The sequence below is a fragment of the Mus musculus genome, chromosome 4 (genome assembly GCF_000001635.26).
Source record: "Mus musculus strain C57BL/6J chromosome 4, GRCm38.p6 C57BL/6J".
Lineage (NCBI taxonomy): Eukaryota > Metazoa > Chordata > Mammalia > Rodentia > Muridae > Mus > Mus musculus.
The window spans coordinates 36,738,956-36,757,747 of NC_000070.6; the positions used below are offsets into that span (position 1 = coordinate 36,738,956).

General features: G+C 36.3%; 1 protein-coding gene across 13 annotated transcripts in view; it reads right to left on the bottom strand.

Moving 5' to 3' along the window:
* The window catches only part of Lingo2 (leucine rich repeat and Ig domain containing 2), a 1,254,967-nt gene that overhangs the window by 1,042,178 nt on the left and 193,997 nt on the right, over positions 1-18,792 (bottom strand). The window contains exon 1 of one of the 13 annotated variants that reach the window (XM_017320195.2): positions 112-144. The exons of the other annotated variants lie outside the window; for them this stretch is intronic. The gene's annotated coding sequence lies outside the window, so the exon portion shown is untranslated. Of the gene's footprint in view, positions 1-111; positions 145-18,792 lie in introns of those variants that run through there. 13 annotated transcript variants of the gene reach the window in all.

Consider the following 18,792-nt stretch of genomic DNA (forward strand, 5'->3'; position numbering starts at 1 on the left):
ACAGAGACACACACACAGAGGAATCTTATAAAAAAAAAAAAAATAAATAAATAAATATACGGATGTCATCAACCTACTATGAGTAGAGATTGTGAAAGCTGCATGACTCACTTATTAGACTTCTTTTCTTTCCAGGGAAGGACTGAAGGAAAAAAAAAGTCACATCAATGTAGAAGGCATAAAACTGATGGTTGATCTTGATTTCTCAGCGAGCACTGTCATTCACACAAAAGAAAGGAAAACACATCTCCAGGAGTAGTAAAGAAAAACAAGGCAAGTCTTCTCCATCTGGGCTAATGGAAAGGTAATGTCCTCCAAGTATTACATTCAACTCCATTAAAGGTAAAATTTCCACTGACCTTGGAACCTCAGGAAGTGACTCAGATGATTACTTCAAAGAGAATAAAAAAAAAAAAAATCCAGAAATAAGAATGAATTCCCAAGGTTACTTTTGAATTACCTCGAATTTTAGTGGAAAATTGGGCTACCAGTTTGAAAACTTCTGGTCAGTACTCCACGATATTGGTTGTAAAAAAACCCATTTTCACCTTTTTATTGTATACTTTCTGCATAAGGAGGCTGTTGAGGTCTTATAAAACCTATAATGTCTTCATACAAAATAAATATAGAATGAAATAATCTACCAGTCCCTGGGATCAAGTGTGTTTTATCCAGTGAAGTACTCTATTAGTAAGCCTTGGTTTAGACTGGCTAAAACTATCATTCTGGGTACTTATTTTTTCCTGAAAAACAAAGCACACTGATAGTCTAGAGACAGAGAGAAGCCTAATACCTCAAAAGTATTTACAAAGAGTATTTTAATCCTTATCATATGAGCCACCAACCGAAGAACATTCACGAGCTGGACCTAGGCTTCCCTGCACATATGTAGTAGACGTGCAGCTTGGTCTTCATGTGGGTCCCAAACCACTGGAACAGGGATTATCCCAAAAGCTGTTGCCTATAAGTAGGATATGATCTACCAGCTGTGCTGCCTTATCTGGCCTCAACGAGAGGAAGTGCCTTGCTTTACACACAGTAGAAGTGCCAGGGTGGGGGGATACCCAGAAGTACCTACCTGCTCAAAGGAGAAGGGAAGAAGGTATGAGGGAAGGATTGTGGGAGGGGTGTTCATGAGGGAGGCAGTGAGCAGCTTGATGTAAAGTAAGTACGTAAAATAAATAAAATTAAATAAAAAAATCAAGTCCATCACATTTCAAATAACTGTTATTTTCCTAAAAATAAATATATCATGTAGGTAAAAGTCTTCAGCATTCTCCATGGCAACTAAGGAACACTCTAAGTAATTGACTGTTATTGGACTCACTTTGTATCAACTATTCAGTTCTTTTTCTGTCAGTCATATAAGAAATGCCAAACAAAGCAGTAAGCTCTATTTTTCTCATTATCACCTTATAGGTTTTAAGTCTCTCTTAATATGCCCAGATGCACTGAATAGAGGATTACATATTAATGTGGTCCCATAGTGCTATCAGGATCGAGGCAGTATGAAAGGTCAAACAGATGCTTTTCAGCATTCCGTGAACAATTGTTTCACGTGACACCTCTGAGAGTTCATGAACTACTTTTCCCTTATATTATAAAACTCACAGTTTAAGACTGCCAACCATCAGTTACACCTTTTTTTCTTTACATCTAAGATAAACAGTATTGCCATACCATGTCAGAGGCAATAAAGATTTAGCTCCTTCAATTTCATATTGTGATATGGAGAATATTGGATTCGAAACTCTGGACTTCGGGAGGTTTGTGACAACTGATACAGATAAATAGGTAGGCTCATCACCTTAGAACGTAAACACACTCAGCATGACTCAGCAATGGATTCTTAGAAGCCCTATCCTGAAAATGGGTTCCATTTTCAGTAGCACTTACCAAACCTAATGTACATTTTGCGATAAAAAGACAGCATCATGGTAAATTGCCAACTATGTTATCTATAGAGAAACCATCTCACAACATTGGTAGGATCACATCTGTTATGTAAGATATTGATGTTCAGTCATAAAAATGCTGAGCTCTCTAAAAAATGAAACCAAACGCTGCTTGCATTTCAAAAAAGCCCTCAAAAAGAAAGAGTTTCTTTGCCAGCCTGCACTTTACTGAGCTGAGATTTGATGGGAAAAAAAAGAAGAAAGAGAGAAAGAAAAAAAAAAAAAAACGAAATGGAAGAGTCAATCAATTCTCATTAACCCAGAATACAAAAATATATGGGAGGCTCACTGGCAGATTGTTGAATTAGTCACAAAAAATCTAGCCAGAGTCTGGCAATAACATAATTTTTTAGAAGAAATTTATCAGAGAATTGTAGCATTGTATCATTTCATAGTCCAAGTGTAAAACATAAATATACTAATAATGAAAAATTGCCATATTTATCACATCACATGAACAATCTTCCAAACCTTATATACAAAGAATAAAACAGGACAAATTAACAAATTTACACGGAATTCTTGGAGAAGTGGCCCAGCAATAATTTATCTACAAAACATTACCCTGAAGTTGACACCTGATAAGGAGGCTTTGATTTTATATCTAGGGAATGGCTTGTGTTGTGCTTCAGCCCCTTCTCACTCAAAACCCTCTGTGCTTTAATTTTTATCTTTTAGGAAATGAGGAGTCATATCAACATTAAGATAGAAGCAGTCACAAATTGGAAGGGAAGGGGTGACACTGAGGAGTTGGGGAGGAAAACATGAGGAGGGACGATGTAGAAGCAGTACTCGTGTGTGAAGTTTTCAAAATTAAATAAACTAAAAATCACATCTGCTTCATCATCTTTAGGAAATTGCTCAGTTCACTAAACAATAGTTTATTAACTGACCTGTAACACATGCATGTGCTCATGGTAATTAAGTTGTATTGTTGAAAGCAGTGATTTTTGTATGGTTATTTTATTTATTTTTGCAATAATAAGGCATTGTGTTTTAGTATAGATAGGATGGTGTCTTAGTCAGGGTTTCTATTCCTGCACAAACATCATGACCAAGAAGCAAGTTGGGGAGGAAAGGGTTTATTCGGCTTACACTTCCATGCTGCTGTTCATCACCAAAGGAAGTCAGGACTGGAACTCAAGCAGGTCAGGGAGCAGGAGCTGATGCAGAGGCCATGGAGGGATGCTCTTTACTGGCTTGCCTCACCTGGCTTGCTCAGCCTGCTCTCTTATAGAAGAACCCAAGACTACCAGCCCAGAGATGGTCCCACCCACAAGGGGCCTTTCCCCCTTGATCACTAATTGAGAAAATGCCTTACAGTTGGATCTCATGGAGGCATTTCCTCAACTGAAGCTCCTTTCTCTGTGATAACTCCAGCTGTGTCAAGTTGACACAAAACTAGCCAGTACAGGATGGTGATTTCTAAACATTTGTATTCTGCTAAATCAAAGTTTAAGTTTAGTGAAATTTATATGTATATATCTCTCTACACATATATAAAATGACAACTTGGAGTGCAGTTTTTCCAGTAAATGGATATATAAGTTTAATCTGGTCTGAATGCAACTGGCTCAATAACATTTTAACTCTGAGGATTTTATTTCCAGCATCAAAATTTCTCTAGTGACATGTGAGCTGATCTCATGCCCAGTGCAGAAAATCTGACGCTGTCTACAGGAATGGTATTTCTGGCTAAGAAGAACAAATGACATGAATGTCTTATAATTGAAAGTGTCTGGCTTCTCAAGCTGACAGCACCCTTACCACAAGCACAGTGCTAAGAAAGCATACCAGCAGACTTACTACATCCACTCAGTAATGACATTAGGCCTGGGTTTCTTTTGTCCCTTTGATGTGATATGCAATGCTAATTAGACAATGGCAGGCTAATTCTCAGTATTTACATCAGATACATTATAGAGTAAAAACATGCTTTTGAAATTAAGAATGTCTCAAACTCCCTGAATCCCCAAGTCATTAAATGTTGGCTATGTTGGATTGCTAAACATTGGAAGGGAGATTAAGATGAATATGAAATACAGTGTTTTGGTAGCCTGCATTTATTTTCTTTTTCCTGGAGTAGAATGGGAATAATCACAACAGAAAACAGTACTTCAGGGGCTCTATTAACTGAAAACCAATTGTACATTATTCTAAACATTTCCTAGATTTATCTGTGTTTGATATAAGGTATATTGTAGTCCTTATTAGAGTCTTGTGTCTTCTTCCAAGTCAACAGTTGTGGGACCTTTGGGAGACAACCTAATTAAGTCCCAGTTTCCTCAGTTAATAAAATAAAAATAATACCCTAGAGACTGTGAACAGGAAAATGAAATAAGGTACAAGAAGCAATTTGTTCAGTGCCTCCCAAATGCAAAGTGTTCAGTCAACATTGAAGGTGGTTTACGTCATTTAAAACTTGGTAGAAATTAATGGTAATATTGACTACAGGAGAATTAACTACTGCCAACTTTCCAACTTTCCTTTCCACAAAGCTTTTCTTATTTTATCAATGCCAAGGATTTCAATCACACCATAGAACACACAAGAATTCAAACAAGATAACAAACTAGTCTTTCCTCCATTTTATCCTCGAAAAAATGTGCTTCCCTATACAGATATGCTAACGTTTTGGAATACGTTACATTTTTTTCCTTTTAGCATTAAAATAATAAGCTCTTCTCTTCTTAGTCTGCACAACAGTAAACCACATACTGATTGTATCCTTTTGATTTCAAGCACCATATAAACCTACTTAATCAAAATGATTCATTTATAATGAGCATATAATTGTGTCTAGAATTCCAAGTAAGTAGAATGTAAAAACGTAAGGATTAGCAGGATTCCCCTTATTTTTCTCATTTACCCTGCATTTGGTTTTCTTCCTGATCTGCCTTTTAATTGATCTTTCTTTGTGTTTATCTTTGTATTTGATTTTCCATTTATTTTATGGTAATAATAATGGTGTTTTTAGCATGATATATTTAACTTACAAACACATTTCCTAAGGATCTCTATTATTTTTTTCATTTCAACAATTATTATGACTTCCTTTTGAGTGGCAAACCCCATCCTGATTCTCTCTCTACTCTACTGTATAATGGAGTCCAAAGAAATCCCTTGGATGATAAGACAATGAGAAGGCTTCTTTCTGGGAAGAAACAGACATATTGGAAATGGCTATATCGTAAGGTTTTGCTCAGGTTAAACAACAATATCCCACAGTAGTCTCTGGTCCATAATAGGTGCTTAGCAACTGTGTTGAATACAGTGATTATTCAGAAAGAAGAGGAGTCTGGAGAATTCATAGCTGGAATAGACAGCAAGTGATGATGGAAATCTATTTTTGTCATGGGAGTCAGTGATATTATAAATCTAATTTATCTTACTGAAAATAATTAAAAAATGTTTCTCATTAAGGAAAAGATCATACTGCTTGAGGTTCATACAATACCAGGGTGAAGTAATTCCCCACCAAGAAACACAAATATGTAATGGTTTCATATATACTATATATTTACTCTCCAAAGAACCTAGAGCAAAACAGGGCTGATAAACTATAGACAGCTGAGGACCCTACAGTCTCTTAAGTTTAACTGCTCTCCTTACCCAGTGGCAGAATCCCAACACAAGACCGATAAATAACCAATACAAATATAATTTGGACTTGGCTTTTAAAAAAATGCCTGCGGATGAGATGCACTAGGAAATGCAGTCTGGTGCATTTGGAGAAAACACTGAGATCGAACTCAGAGACCCAGATATGCTATTCAAATACAGGTTTGAGTGTTACTGCAGAGAAATAAAAGTCTGGAACAACTGGCACTTAAGTTTATGTCAATAATCAGAAGCTTAGGCCTTGTAAAGGTTATGAGATAATTGGTCAGATGGTGGTGTGTCAATTATCTTTATAAAAATAGGCATAAATACATTAGATTTCAAATACTAAGCATGACCCCACAAGTACTGAATAATTGTATGTGGAAAAGCACATGTCAGACACATGCATTATATGCAATGCAACAATATATTGGATATATTCCATATGGTTTATAGTGCTTATAAATTGTAACAAGTGCTGAGCTAGGGAAGAGGGAATGATTGAAATATGTGTAAAACATAATTTAAATCTTCTAATAATGATTGAAACATTAGAGAATGATTGAAAATTAGAAAATAGAGAGAGATGCTTAGGTGATCTTGGACTTTTACCTTCTAAAAGCTTTGTATTTTATGCCCTTTGTCAGCTTTTACCAATGCAGGTCAGTGCTACAATTTTCCAGCTAAATGTATCATTGAGTGTGCAGAGATTTTCCTTGGTTAGTAAAACCAGCGAACTACAAGCGATTTAATTCATTTTCAAAGGTAAAATCTCAGGCAAACTCAAAAGTTTGATTTTCAAAATAAGGTTGTTTATTTATGTCTGTGATGGTATACATGCCTGCAATCAAATAAACAGTTATCATTTCTTAGAAATTAACTTTCTATTGTCTTAGCAATAACTGCATATATTTGTCATGAATTATTTAAAAGTGTGGGGAATAGAAAATGTCTGAATGTAATAAATCAAAAAGTAAGAATGACTTAATACTGTAGAATTGTAAACAATGCAACATATAGAAATAATATAATTCTAAAAGTGAAATACTTTAAAGAAGCCATCAGCATTATACAAGTCATCTTCGCACTTGCAATATCTGACAAGCCTAAGATATACTCAGTTTGGTTGAAATGTAGTTTGATCATTGAAGGATAAAAAGGACTTAAAGTCAGGTTAATGCAAATCAAGATGACCCTGAGATTCCACCTTACACCAATTAGAATGGCTAAGATCAAGAACTCAGGTGGCAGAACATATTGGAGAGGACATGGAGAAAGAGGAATACTCCTCCATTATTAGTGCGATTGCAAACAGGTAAAACCACTCTGGGAATCAATCAGGAGGTTCCTCAGAAAATTGGAACTAGCTGGACAGTGGTGGTGTATGCCTTTAATCCCAGTACTGAAAGCCAGAGGCAGAGGCAGGCAGATTTCTGAGTTCAAAGCCAGCCTGGTCTACAGAGTGAGTTCCAGGACAGCCAGAGTCATACAGAGATACCCTGTCTAAACAAAGCCAACAAACAAACAAACAAACAAACAAAAAGGAACTATATCTACCTGAAGACCCAGCTATACCACTCTTGGATATATACTCAAAAGATGCCCCACTATGCCACAGGGGCACGTTTTCCACTATGTTCATAACAGCCTTATTAATAATAGCCAGAAGCTGGAAACAATGCAGATGTCCCACAACAGAAGAATGGACACTGAAAAAAAAATATTTTTCACTTACACAATGGAATACTACTCAGTTATTAAGAATGAGGACATCATGAGTTTTACAGGCAAATGGATTGAAATAGAAAATATCATCCGGAGTGAGGTAACTCAGTCCCAGAAGGACAAGCATGGTATTTACTCACTAATAAGTGAATATTAGCCAAAATAATGCAGAATTCCCAAGAAATAACCCACACAACTCAACAAGCTGAAGGGCCTAAGTGAGGATGCCTCCATTCCACTTAGAAGAAAGGAGAAAGCAATCACAGGAGGGGGAAGGGTGGAAAAGGTGACAGGGAGGGGATAAGGGGAACATAATCAGATATTGGAGAAGGGAATGGTACTGAAGGTCTGAGGGCCATCAGAAAGAATTGGAGCAGGCAATCTCTGAAGTTATGAGATGGGGGGAACCTTCTAGACTGTACCAGAGACCTGGGAGGTAAAAGACCCTCAGCACTAAAAAGGGAAAGACCTTAGATGAAATACATGCTACCACAAGGACACTTGCTCAACCGTTTTTATTGATGCTTTATTCATAATAGCCAGAAATTAAAAACAACCTGGGTGTCATTAACAGATGAATAGAAAAAGAAAATGTGGTATATTTACTCATTAATATATTACTCATCCTTCAAAAAAACTGAAACTTGTAGGTAAATGGATGGGACTAAAAGAAAAAATGCATATATATATATATATATGCTTATATATGCTAATAGTTGAATATTAGCCATTTATTCTTTGTTAAGCCATCTAAATTTCATATAACCACATAGGTCAGGTGTATAGATAGAGGAACTAGAGGAGAGGGATGGATCTATCTAGGAAAAATATAGAATAGATATTTACTGATAGTTGAGTAGAAATGGAAGAACCAAATGAAGAAGAGAAGGGTGAAAGAGAAATAAGAGGAGGGAGAGCTAAAACTATGGGTCATTTGAGGTATCATATGGAAACCTGACACAACAGAAGGTTTATGAAATGAGCAAACAACATGGACATAAAGAATGAAATGGATATCTATTACAATCAATTGAAGCTTCCAATATAGGGAATGGATTACATCTAGTTGAATTCTTGAATAAATAGGTCCAAGTTCTTGCCAAACAAACAACCCAAGCCATTATTGTCAAGGTTCCTGGTTGTTCTCCACAATCTCACAATAAGGTCTCACTGCTCAAAATAACACCTACAGAACTTATTGAACATGATGAATTTGAGCTGATGCCTACTTAGAGACATTTCCACTACAGATTAGAATTCGTGGTATGGGAAGTTACTCTGCCCACTACCTAAAGAGAATGGTACCTATCAATTGAAATCTATTCCCTTTGCTCAACAGTGAGGTTCCTCCTGTAGGATGTACTGGTACAAGAGTGGTGCAAAGCTTATGAGAGCAACCAACCATCTGAGTGGATATGAGGCCCATTCTATGGGATGGAACTTATGCCTTACAACGAGGGAGGCCAAGTACTTGAGAAGAGATAGGCCATGGATACAGAGAAAAACCAATCCCTATTACGATGCTAAAGGAACAGAGACATAAAATGACTCATCTCAACATTTTGCTATATTTCTATAGCAGTATCTTCCTAAGCCATAACCAGAGAAGCTTCATCCTAATTTCGAAGGAAACTCACAGCCCTGTAATATTCAAAGAGGAAATGGCATTGGAATATTTAGTCCTAAATTGAATGTCTCCAAAAAAAAAAAAAAAAAAAAAAAAAAAAAAACCCTTTTCTCAGAGCCAGAGAAGATAGAACATACCAAGGAAACAAGCTCCAAACAGCTCAGGACTAGTACACATAAGAACTCAGAGACTGGCAGCATGCATAGATAGGGTCGGTATGAGATGAGGTGAGACCAGATGAGGTGCCAGCGCTGAGAGAAGAGGATGCATACTCCTACCCACAAACCAGAAGTTATCTCCAATTGATAACCACACTCAAAGGAATTATTTTCCAGTGAAGTATCACTAGATCTATAAATCACATTTAAGAACAGAATCCATGAGCAGCAGTTGAAGGCCAGCATAAAATTGAACTCAATATCATTTTTGTAGGTTTTTGTTTTTGTCAGAGCATCAATCTGTCTGTCTGTCTGTCTGTCTGTCTGTCCACCTTATAGCTTATTTATACCTTATTTATACCTTATAGCTACTTTATGAATACATTATGGATTACATTCTATGCCAGTTTTGGGGATTCTTGCACATTCAAATGTATGTCTCTGAGTCTATATGTGTTTGTGTGTGTGTGTGTATGTGTGGGTTTGTGTGTGTGTGTGTGCTTTTTCATTGGCTGTTTCTTTTTCTGTTTCTTTGTTCATTTTTCTATACCAATTTGTTTGTTGTTAGCTCATTTCATTGTTATTCTTTAGATGCATGTTTGATTTCTGAGGAGAGTGTGAATATGGATGGGAGGGAACATGGGGCAGAGCGGAGAGGACTTTCAGGAGGGAAAACTGTAAACAGAATATATGATATGAAAACAAATATACTTTCAATATATGAACTAAAATGTTTTAAATAGTCATAAAAATTAGGAAGAATATTTAACAGACCTTATAGAGAGCAAAAAGTCTAAGATGCTTATGACATGATACTTGACATGAATATTCATAGCTTCAGTATTATATAAAATCATATGAAAATTTACTAATTAAACAAGCTTCTTTGTCTTATATAAGGAAGACTAAAAAGTTAATTTTGAAGGTTTAACACGTTTTATTATGTAATAAAACCAGCATCAAGTGAGTGTCACATAAGAAGGACTGTGCAGTACTACGGAAATAAAAATCAAGTGTTAAAGAATTGAAACTCGAAAGGTAAAGAATATTTATTACATAAATAGCTGTTCCAAAATTCAATAACTTGATTATACTAACATATGCTCTAAATCTGTATTAAGTGTTCTATATTATAATAATGAAACAACAGAATTCTGAGCACACTTTCCTAAGGAACCCCATTTAGTTGGGAGGCTGTGATTTATATATGTTTAGTGCATCGGGGCTTTGTTTTTACACATTCTAATAAATTAATTTCTCTATCACTAAGGCACTAATTCCTCAACAATTTTTATAAATAAAAAGATACCCAATATTAATGCATCATTCTTTATATCAATTATACCTTCTATCTGAGGATATATAAAGCATTCAATTTTCTGCATTTGGAATATTCACTCTCTCTTTGTACAGTTCAGAGACTTCTTTAGGAAAAATAAATTTTCCTTAGCAAAACTTTCAAGAAAGGAACATACATTGTAATTACTATTATTTCCTATTCCCACAAAATTTCTACAGTGGCTACAGCAATCTCATTCTACTTAAATTTGAGTGTTCTAACACATGTTCAATCCTTCTCTACCCCTTGGCTCAGCCACAGGGTTGAGTTTGTGCAGGCTGCATGATTATTGGGGACTTCTGAAATTTTCTTAAAATTTTAGGGTGCTTAAGCAAAGACTGAGAAAGACTTCCCACAGTGACAATAACTTCTCTTCAAATATCTGAGGGTTCTATGTTCTGTGTTCTTTAAGAGACTAATTCTGAAGTGTCTTTTCTAGTAATATTTTCATTATTTAATTTTGTAGCCTTCCATTCACATCCCTCTTTTGTAATACATGAAAAGCTTTCAATTATAATGCAAAATAACAATGACTAGAATCAGTAAGCACAGACATTTAATTGGACCATAGAGAGTTTGAAAGGCTACAAATTACTATTGTGTCATTTGAATCTTTCTAGGTTGGGAAAAAGAAAGGAATGATAATTTTTGAACCTTTAAATAAAAAACGTGAACTAAAATTTCAAAAGCACATATAAAAGAAAAATGAAAATAAATATGTTATTATCCTTTGAAGGGCTGGATTCATGGAAAGATATTGTGTGAACTTGGTTTTGTCGTGGAATACTTAAGTTTCTCCCTCTATGGTAATTGAGAGTTTGGCCGGGTATATTAGCCTGGGCTGGCATTTGTGTTCTCTTAGTGTCTGTATAACATCTGTCCAGACTCTTCTGGCTTTCATAGTCTCTGGTGAAAAGTCTGGTGTAATTCTGATAGGCCTTCCTTTATATGTTACTTGACCTTTCTCCCTTACTGCTTTTAATATTCTATCTTTATTTAGTGCATTTGTTATTCTTATTATTATGTGTTGGGAGGAATTTCTTTTCTGGTCCAGTCTATTTGGAGTTCTGTAGGCTTCTTGTATGATCATGGGCATCTCTTTCTTTATGTTTGGGAAGTTTTCTTCAATTATTTTGTTGAAGATATTAGCTGGCCCTTTAAGTTGAAAATCTTCATTCTCATCAATTCCTATTATCCGTAGGTTTGGTCTTCTCATTGTGTCCTGGATTTCCTGGATGTTTTGAGTTAGGATCCTTTTGCATTTTGTATTTTCTTTGACTGTTGTGTCGATGTTCTCTATGGAATCTTTTGCACCTGAGATTCTCTCTTCCATTTCTTGTATTCTGTTGCTGATGCTCGCATCTATGGTTCCAGATCTCTTTCCTAGGGTTTCTATCTCCAGCGTTGCCTCACTTTGGGTTTTCTTTATTGTGTCTACTTCCCTTTTTAGTTCTAGTATGGTTTTGTTCATTTCCATCACCTGTTCGGATGTGTTTTCCTGTTTTTCTTTAAGGACTTCTACCTGTTTGTTTGTGTTTTCCTGCTTTTCTTTAAGGGCCTGTAACTCTTTAGCAGTGCTCTCCTGTAATTCTTTAAGTGACTTATGAAAGTCCTTCTTGATGTCCTCTATCATCATCATGAGAAATGTTTTTAAATCTGGGTCTAGATTTTCGGTTGTGTTGGGGTGCCCAGGACTAGGTAGGGTGGGAGTGCTGCGTTCTGATGATGGTGAGTGGTCTTGATTTCTGTTAGTAGGATTCTTACGTTTGCCTTTTGCCATCTGGTAATCTCTGAAGCTAGCTGTTATAGTTGTCTCTGTTAGGAGCTTGTTCTTCAGGTGACTCTGTTAGCCTCTATAAGCAGACCTGGGAGGGTAGCTCTCTCCTTAGTTTGAGTGGGCAGAGTATTCTCTGCAGGCAAGCTCTCTTCTTGCAGGGAAGGTACCCAGATATCTGGTGTTCGAACCGGACTCCTGGCAGGAGTTGTGTTCCACTCACTAGAGGTCTTAGGATCCTGTGGAGAATCCTGTGTGGGCCCTTGTGGGTGTCGGGCGACTCCGCTGGCAAGGTACCCCAGGGCTCCAGTGGAGTGGAAGGGGCTTGTGCCCCAGGTCAGGCCCGGGTAGTCTGCTTCCCTATTTACCACAGTCTCAGGTTCCGCGCGATTGGATTGGGGCAGACGCTGTGTTCCACTCACCGGAGGTCTTAGGATCCCGTGGGATGACACATACTTCTTTGCCTTCCTTACTGAACATAATATTCTTTAGTTTTATATGGATTGTCACAAATGATAGCTGTTTCTTTTAAAGGCCACTTTTCCCATTTTTTTCACATAGACATATGATTTTTCTCCATGTTTCATGTTGATGGACACCTAAATTGATTTCAAAGTATGATGATTGTGAATAGTATCAAAATGAAGACTTTGGCTTAGAGATTCTTTGGCAAACTGACTTAAATCTTTGGGCTAAATACTGAGGAATGTGTTACATAGTGATTTAATTTTGCATTTGGGGAATCTGCACAGACTGTTTTATAGTGGCTCTGATTTCTTGCATTATCACTGGCAGTGGGCTCAGGATTCTCTTGCTGCATATCTTCACCTACACAACTTTTCTCCTGCATTTTGCTAACAAGTATGCTGACAAGATATCTTGCTATGGCTGTATTCTTCATTTCCCTCCAATGAAGGATGTTTAGCATTTTTTACATGTTTGTTGACTATCCTCATGACTTCTTTGGAGAAATGTCAATCTGTATCCATTCTTGGACTAGTTGTGTGGTTTTTTTAAATTTATTTATTTATTTGTTTTTCAGTTTTTTTATGAAGGTGTTTGTCTTCTTGCTGGTCAGTTAATTTTCTAGTGCAGTTTTTAGCTTCTGCATTATGTAGCACCTTATTTTGATACAATTTTATTTGTCTACTTTTGCTATTGTTGCCTGTGATGTTTGGGACAAATTCAAACAAAACAAACAAACAAACAAACAAAAAACCAATTCTCCAGGACAATGTTTCCTTTTTTACATTCCAGGAATTTTCTGTTCCTGTTCCTGCATTTAGTTCCTTTACTACTTCTCATTGGTGTTAACATGGTGTAAGGTGAAGTCCCATGTCATGACTATGCATGAATGGAAGGAATCCTTGTGCCCCAACACCATTTATGGAACAAACAAGCCTCCTATTGGGAATTCTTTCCAGTCCTTCCGTTTGGAGATCAGGTAATTCCATGGGAAAAGGGAGGAAAGACTGTAGAAGTTAGAGCGAGTGGAGAAAAAAACAGGAAAACATGGCCAACCAAATCAATAGATCAATATGCACAGGGTTCACAGAGACTGAAGCGGCCATCATGGAACCTGCATAGGTCTCTACCAGGTCCTCTGCCTATTTGTTATCTGGCTGTTAGCTTAGTGCTTTTGTGAGACTCATAACAATGGAAGTTGATCTGTTTCCTACTCTTTTGCCTGCTCTTAACATTATTTTCCTCCTACTGGGTTTCCTTGTCCAGCCTCAATACAGCAGATTTTGCCTTGTCTTATTATATCATGTTTTGTCCTGTTAGTCTGTCATTTCTTAAAGGCCTGGTCTCTTTTGGAGAGGAAATGATGGAGACTGGGTTGGTGTGAGGGGAGCTGGCAGAAGAAGAGGGAGGAGAAACTGTTTTGGGGGATGTACTGTATGAATGAAGAACCTAATTTTAATAAAAATAAAAGTAAATTTAGAGAAAAATTTTAAGAATTGAGTAGATGAATGTGTGTATTTCTGGGATGAATATAGGCATTCATTAATAACATTATCTGGTGTTTTATTTGTTTGTTTGTTGTTTCATTGTTTTTGTCAATGTTATACTGTTTTAATTATTATAGCTTTGTAATACAGCTTGAAATCTGGCAGTGATATGCCTCAAGCCTTGTATCTTTTGTTGGTGTTTATCTTTTTCATGTTGTTGTATTGTGTTCTATGTTAATAAAGGAGTGGTATATTTATAAACAACAACAACAACAAAAAGGACAGTGGAATTTGATTGAGATTGCCTTGAACCTCTATATTACTTCAGGTATTTTAAACATTTTTAGCTGTAATAAAATTTCTTGTGAACACAAGTTGTGTTTTCATTTGATTCTTTGTTACTGTATACAAATGTTTCTGGTTTACCATGCTAATATTATCCTGCCAATCCAACTTTTATTCTAATAAATTTTGGTTGATAATTTACTGTTTTACAGACATCCTTTCTCTCTCAAATACACAAACCTCTTGACATACACAAAGAGATCAGCTCACACACAAAATAAATAATAAATACGTATATAATTAAATATACATAATATACACATACATAATATGCACATAATAATAGTTGGGCCTCCTAATGAAAATGTTATAATTTGTCATATGACCTGCTATATCCTTTTATTTATTTTTATTATTGCTGTTATGTGCTGTTTACAAATATTAATTCCCTCAGTCTTTCAAGTAGGCTCTAGAGAAGATTTTATTGACATGCATTACAGAGCTTGTGTCTCTAGTTGTATATGTAACAGAAGATGGCCGAGTCGGCCATCATTGGGAGGAGAGGCCCCTTGGTCTTGGAAACTTTATATGTCTCAGTACAGGGGAATGACAGGGCCAAGAAGTTGGAATGGGTAGATAGGGGAGCAGGGTGGGGGGAGGGTATAGGGGACTTTCAGGATAGCATTTTAAATGTAAATGAAGAAAATATCTAATAAAAAATTAGAAGAAAAAAGATCACAGAGGCACTTTGTCTTTCTCACAACCAATACTAAAATAGGAAAGAGTGCTGTGAAACAAATCACAAACATTTACTATAGCTAGAAACCAGGTCACTCATCTGACACATTATATTCATGACATTTACCATAACCACTTTTTGTCTCTTTGAACAAACCATAGACACCTAATGTGAAGATAAAGAAGGGAGGAAGTGTCACACGAACTATCAAAGTTGATGGAACCAGGACTATGCAGCAGAGCTCTCACTCAGTCCTGGAATGCTATACTTTGAACTTAGATAGGAAGTAGAACAAATATCTCACTGGGGTACAAGGTTGCTCTTATGTACATAGATGAATACACAGAGCTGAGCAGGAATCACAAAGCCTTGTCTGTGCATGGGAATGCCAACAGAGGACCATGTCCTATTGTCGGTGTACTGCAAGCTGCAGCTCTTACTATGTGAAGAGCCATGCTCACCTTGTTCAACCACAAAAGTATAATTATATGTATGTATGTATGTATCACTTTTTAAACACAAGATGTGTTTGTCTGTGTTAGTCATAGTGTTGTTGGCAAGCTAGATGAAATGGTAAATATAAACAGGCTCCTCTGAATCCTTAAATGATTACCTTTTATTTCTTCTAGTGCAGCTTAAACTTTCTTACATCTACAAAACACTACTCTACTGGCTTTTTTTGTGTGTCAATTTGAAACAGACTTTAGTTATCACAGAGAAAGGAGCTTAACACAGAGAAATGCCTCCATGAGAACCTGTGGGACATTTTCTTGGTTGGTGGTCAAGGGGGAGGGCCCATTGTAGGTGGTATCATGCCTGGGCTGATAGTCTTGGGTTCTATAAGAAAGCAAACTCAGCAAGCCAGGGAAAGCAAACCAGTAAGTAACATCCCTCTATGGCCTTTGCATCAGCTCCTGCTTCCTGACCTGCTTGAGTTCCAGTCCTGACTTCCTTTGGTGATGAACAGCAGTGTAGAAGTGTAAGCTGAACAAACCCTTTTCTCCCCAACTTTCTTCTTGTTCATGATACAAACATCATGGAATAGCAGGAATTGAAACCCTGACAACTACTAAGACAACTACTTTGATTAAATTCAATGTATCATGATTTATGCTTTAACATATAGTGCATTGCTCTGTGTATATAGAAATAAATTGATTAAAGGTAAATGAATTTGCTATGAGAACATTTGTTGATTATAACTATTAAATGATACAGGCTAGTTTGTAGAAACAAAATATTCTTCAAGTTTTCATATAATTTTAATATAATGATGTTTATAAGAATCTTTTAAATGTACTCAGCAATATAACAGATTCAAAGATACTGATGGATGTGGAATTCCAAAGTAATTTTTCAGAGATTTCGGTGATCATTACTTCACAAAGTCCTGGAATGCTATACTTTAAACTTAGATAGGAAGTAGAAAAAATGTCTCTCTGGGATACAGAGTTGTTCTTATGTACATAGATGAATACACAGAGCTGAGCAGGAATCACAAAGCCTTGCCTGTGCATGGGAATGCCAACAGAGGACCATGTCCTATTGTTGATGCACTGCAAGCTGCAGCTCTGACTATGTGAAGAGGCACAGGAGGCACTCCACATAGTAACTAACACTTTTAGATTTAAACTGGTATAAAGATAGATACCTGGAACAGAAGGACACAGAAAACTTACCTAGCTACAGTCATCAGAGTTTTTGAGAAAAATGTCAAAACAATGAACTGCAGGAAAGACAGATGAGAAAATAGTGTAATAACTGTAAAAAAGAACAGTTAGAAGATGTAACTAGGCCCATTTCACTGTATGAAAAAGGAAATAGACTCAAATGGATAAAAGAGCATAAAGTAAGATTTGGAATGGAAGGAGGAAAAGCTGGAGAAACACATCAAGACATGAGTGTAGGGAAAGGTTTGTTTTAAATGTGACTCTAGTGCTCATGTCAACATACATAAAACCAAAATTAGAATGACACAGAAAAGATCAGCATGGCCCCAGGCAAGGATGACAAGAAACTTTGTGGACAAGACTCTAGTGGCTTAGGGATTATGGATCACAATGTTAAATGAGAGTCTTGAAGCTATAAAGTTTCTTCACAGTAGATATATGTAGATATTAAAAACAGCCTATGTGGTTGGAAATGCATGTGTGTTATCTATATATCTGATAGAAAGTTAATATCTAAATATACAAGAGGTTAATAAAATTAATAAAGAATCCAACAACCTAACCTATGCATGAACTTAAGAAATACTTCTCAAAGGATAAAGCACAAACATGCATTAGTCAAGAAAATGCAAATTAAAGCCACATCAGGGTTCTTTCTCACCTATGTACAATTCTATCCATTGTAAAAACATCTTCAAAATGCTACTGAAGATGGAAATAAAAGAACCCATTTTATAATTTGGAGGTCACATAAACTTGTCACTGTGAAAATATTCATTACTTGATCTCCCTTGGGATATAAGTCTGACACTCCAACGTATTTGCCCAAAGGACCCCAATTCACAATGGTTTTTGTATATTAAGGACTACTTTAACACAATCCATAATGGTTAGGTCCTTTCTCTAGCTACTTCGTTGGGGACCCTATGCTCAGTCCAATGGATGGCTGTGAGCATCCACTTCTGTATATGTCAGGCACTCCTCAGAACCTCTCGGGAGAGAGCTTTATCAGGCTCCTGTCACCAAGCACAAATTCACAAACCACATGAATCTCAAGAAGAAGGAAGACCATAGTGTGGATACTTTGATCCATCTTAGAAGGGGGAAACAAAACACCATTACAACTGAGATATTTTAGAATCTTTAATTTTTATCATAAAACAGTTTATATATATATATATATATGTGTGTGTGTATATATATATATGTATATATATATAATGATTTATGAGAGAAAACATATTTCTTTTCTTTGAGTAACAAATATTTCAAATAATTAATAATTTAATTAATAATTTAATTACTTAATTAAATTATTAATTAGTTAATGGTTATAGGCAGTAATTTATTTAATATAATTACCTCCTCTTGCATCTACTTTCCTGAGAAAATAACAAATATTGCTGAGGATAATTTTACATTTTTGTATATTTTCTTTATTCTTTAATTACTCTGTTTTCAACACTTCAGTTGTTTCCATGGCTTAAGGAGCTGAAGGGGTTTGCATACCATAGGAAGAAAAGTAATATGAACTAGTCAGTACCCCCAGAGCTCCCAGGGACTAAACCACCAATCAAAGAGTACACATTGTGGTTCTCATGGCTCCAGCTGCATATGCAGCAGAGGATGGCCTAGTCAGACATCAATAGGGAGAGAGGCCCTTTGTCCTATTAAGGCTCTATGCCCCAGTGCCAGGTCCAGGAAGCTGGAGTGGGTGGGGTGGTGAGCAGGGGGAGAGGAAGGGAATAGTGAGAGGGTATTTTTTGAGGGGACACCAGGAAAGGGGATAACATTTGAAATGTAAATAAAGAAATATCCAATCTTTAAAAAGGAAAAAAAAAAGAAAGTGTTAACAACAAATTCATGATATACTTACTGCTATCGGGAAAAAATAATTAAGTCACTGAATTAATGTGTTAAACAGAAGACAACAAAATTCAAAGTGTGTGTAGCCAATGAAAATTA